The sequence below is a fragment of the Mus musculus genome, chromosome 10 (assembly GCF_000001635.26).
Source record: "Mus musculus strain C57BL/6J chromosome 10, GRCm38.p6 C57BL/6J".
NCBI classification, from domain to species: domain Eukaryota; kingdom Metazoa; phylum Chordata; class Mammalia; order Rodentia; family Muridae; genus Mus; species Mus musculus.
Genome location: NC_000076.6, coordinates 36483051 through 36486933, shown reverse-complemented (window position 1 = coordinate 36486933; position 3883 = coordinate 36483051). Strand labels below are relative to the sequence as shown.

General features: G+C 37.3%; 1 annotated feature.

Moving 5' to 3' along the window:
• Positions 847 to 3353: an enhancer, noted in NCBI's record as "VISTA enhancer mm693". NCBI's record gives its function as "enhancer in: midbrain (mesencephalon)[4/10] | forebrain[6/10] | limb[9/10] | nose[8/10]" and the evidence as "EXISTENCE:transgenic organism evidence [ECO:0001131][PMID:17130149]".

Genomic DNA, 3883 nt, shown 5'->3' with positions numbered 1-3883 from the left:
TCTGGGTCTTCATATGGGACTTCTATAGCCGGATCAGGGTTTGTCTCTGACTACCTTCCCTGCCTTTGGATCCTTTTCTCCTAACTGGGCTACCTGTCTAGCCTCAACAGGGGAAGGTTTTCTGAGGAGAAGAGAAGGAGTGATAGATGGGGCCAAGGGAAGATGAGTGGGAAGAACTGAGAAGAGAGGAGGAAGGGAAAGCTGCAATCAGGATGTAAAGTAAATAAATATTTTCATTAATAAATAAATAAAATAATGAAATTTCAGAGTGGGAATATCATCTGTTACATCATTTGGTTATAGCCATTGTGTTAGAACTGGTTCGCAACTAACAAAAGTGTTGAATAAATGAATTGAATGGAAGAATTCTCACATTGCCTGAGGGAAAACATTCTCTGCATTCTGACTAAAATTTGGTCTAAACATTCTCAGTTCTGGGTTCCACCCAGATTAACACCATTTCAGAGCTCAACAAAGTGTGATGTCTTCATTTGTCAAGAAAACACCATATTATAGCATAGCCATTGTTTTACTGTTATTCTTTTTGTTATTGTTTGTTTTTCTGAGACAGGGTTTCTGGGTGTAACCTTGACTGTCCTGGAAATCACTCTGTAGATCAGGTTGGCCTCATGAAGTTCTGCCTTCCTTTGCTTCCTGAGTGCTGGAATTAAAGGCATGTGCCACCACTACCTAGAACTGCTAATCATTTTATCTCCAGCCTTCTGATTTCCTTTTCTTTATATGAATGTCAAAAACAAAACAAAACAAAACAACAACAACAACAAAAAACATCTCATTGCATTCAAATGACAAGTAAAAGTAGTTCTTGTCTTGTATAGGAGAAGAGGGAATCTCAGAGGGGTCATACTTTTGTGACAGTTCTGAACTCCATTGTCAAATATCAAAGCTCACAAAGTGGGCTAGAACAATGGCTCAGTGGCTAAGAGAGCTGGCTGCTTTTCTAGAAGGCCTGTGTTCTTTTCTAGTATGCGTGCAGTCACTCACAGCCAGCTCTTACTCAGTCTCAGGAAATCATATGCCTTCTTTTGGTCTCTGAGGACATTGCACACATAGAGTACACATACAAAATATCCATATCCACAAAGTAATAAAATAAAAAAATCATAAGGTCATAAGGCTTTCGTTTGGAGATAACATATCTCATGAATGATTATGGACTCAAATCTTACTGTAGTCCTGGTCAAATTGTTCTCAAACTAGTTAAGTCACTTTGGAATTCCTGGTTCCCTGTAAAACTGCAAAATAAAAATCTGGCTAAGGCTTAGGAATCTAATTTTAATTTTTCCCACTGAATTAGATCAAACAAAGGGAGTAAAACCAGGGAAAGAATTGTTAAACTGAATACATATTTATCTTCAAAAGTCTTTGAAATAGCGTCAAATATTAGTTACCTAGGTAGTTTACTGACTCAGAGAGAGACCAGTACTACAGGGTGGATGAAAGAGGTTGTAGATCTTGGAGCTGTTGGCCTAAGAAGAAGCATAGCACATGGAATTTTCTAGAGAAATCACAAAGCAGGAGATAGGGAACGAAGCTTGGTTGTGGAGCAAGTACCAACTATTGGGCTGGGAAAGTGTTTTGAAGTTGCTAGGAAACCACAACTCAATTGACCTCTGTTCACCATCTTTTCAAGCCTTTTAACTCTTTGCATAAGTCATTCAACATGATTGTGCACCCAGAGTTAATCATTCTTTGTAGAGTGGTTGCAAAAGGCATTAAAGTTTTAATAATTGGCTTTATAGACATCTTCCCACAACCTCCCAACACTGAGAAGTCTGGTTTGTGTTACAGTCATGAGGTGATGACAAAAATGCAATGATTTTAAGAGCAGTCTTTATTGGAGAATATAAAATTTGGTCAAGCTCACCTGCCCTAACAATAAAATGCTGACTCTTTGTACACCCTCCTTGTGAGAATTGAGCCTTATCCTATAGAAAAGATAAATGGCCTACTGAGGATTAGAGACTATGGAAATTCACATCTGGTGGCTTGCACCTGGCCAACCTATTCATTGAAAAGGTCACTTTAGTGCTAAAGAGTCTCCCCAGTCCAACTCTGCTGGAGGGAATTGGGCAGCTGTTAGGGGAAAAGGTTTGCATGATTTTAAACCATTCCGCTTACAGAATAAGCTCCTGTAACAGTGGCTGAGAGGACCATAACCCTGCATTTGCCAGCAGGCTGCCCTCTTTCTTTCTCTCACCACTGCAAAGATAGAAATTGAGTCATTTCCACGTTCCACATGCTGTTATGCTGCCAAAGTTAACATCCAAAGCATTTTTTATTTTAATTTTGTTTTGACAAATACTGTAGTATGGCCTTTTATATTTCACACTTGTTCTAGTTATTAAATTGAGCTCTTTTGAATGATTGGTTATGATTTAAAAATTTAAGTGAAGAGTATTTATTCTGCTCATTTGTAAGCAAGAAACCAGGAAAAATCTACTAAAGTAACTATTGGCTGTTAGTACTGAGATGTTCTTGGCAATAATCCCCAATGTACAAGTAAACATATATGGGATTTTTTTTTTAAACCATGTTTCAGAGTTTTGAACCATCTGTATTCTATGTGAAGAGCATGTTGGCCTGGAGGTGCTAGCTGCCCTGTATACAGCAACAACCAGGATGTCTGTCATTTTCTGTTACAAGGGTAACTGAGAAGGGGGCTTAATATCATAGTTCTCATCTCTAATCCACCCATTTAAGATGCTAATAACATCTGACAAACACTTATAATAATATCTCTCTATGAAAACTCACCATCGCTTACTTTTGCCATTTCTTTCTTCAGTTTTAGACGGGTTGAAAAGAAAGGCAGGATCTACGCTGATAATGCAGAGATTTACTCTTTGATGTTTATGGAGCTTAAATCCTCTGTCACTGCTGACCTGGATTTTTAGCTTATCTATTAAATGCTGAGCTTTCACATCCCCTCATCCCGAGGAGGCAAGTTTGTACTAAAATAATTTGCTTTTCATAGAGAGCAAAATATTCCTGTGCCCCAAATGTCAACCTTCCAGGAAGAGAGAAGTTAAGGTTGCTTAAGATAACTACATGCAATTATTTTATGTTTAGTTAAAGTACTTTATTTTTTTAAAAAAAATCTTCAAACACACACTTTGGATTTTTTTTTAAATAAAGGTTTTATGTACTGTTCAAATATTTAGTTCAGCATGTTTAAATTTCAATGATTCACATAAAAAAATTATACATTAAGCAAACAAGCCTGACACGGAGATGAGTCAGAGCCTGGCTGTTCTGGCTTCATACTCAGGGTACTGTAAAGTTCTTCTCATTATGTGTGATTTCCTACAGGGTTCCCACACTTAGCATTCAGACCATGGGCTTGGGCTGGGGTGTACTAGAAATATGGAGAATACTCTATCTCTGTTAATTTATCATGGCTGAATTGGCATAATGAATGGTAACAAATGAGCCCTTTTTACCCAGATGCCAGTTACCATTAGATTTTCGATGTTTTCTGTTTGAGATGCAGGAATAGAAACTAATTACATAAAGGCTGGTGGAGGCCCATGGTGAGAGTTTGATGTGATCACAGGAGAGGCTGCTGGACATCAACTTTGATCCTGCAGCAAGTGATAATAGAACAGTAAACACACACATTGCATGAAATAAGATATTAGAGATTACTAAAATCATTTGGAAATTTAAGGATCAGATTAGTATTTTTCTCAGTAGAATGCTTACTGGATTTGAAGCAAAAACAACCCCTGAATATCGTTCCTTGGATTCATTTTATCATATCGTGGAAATTCTAGTTACATATAAAATCATAATTTTGCAAGCGATTTTTTTTACCTTGATTTCTAAATCTGAGGCCACTTAATAAGATAACTGTTGTTTT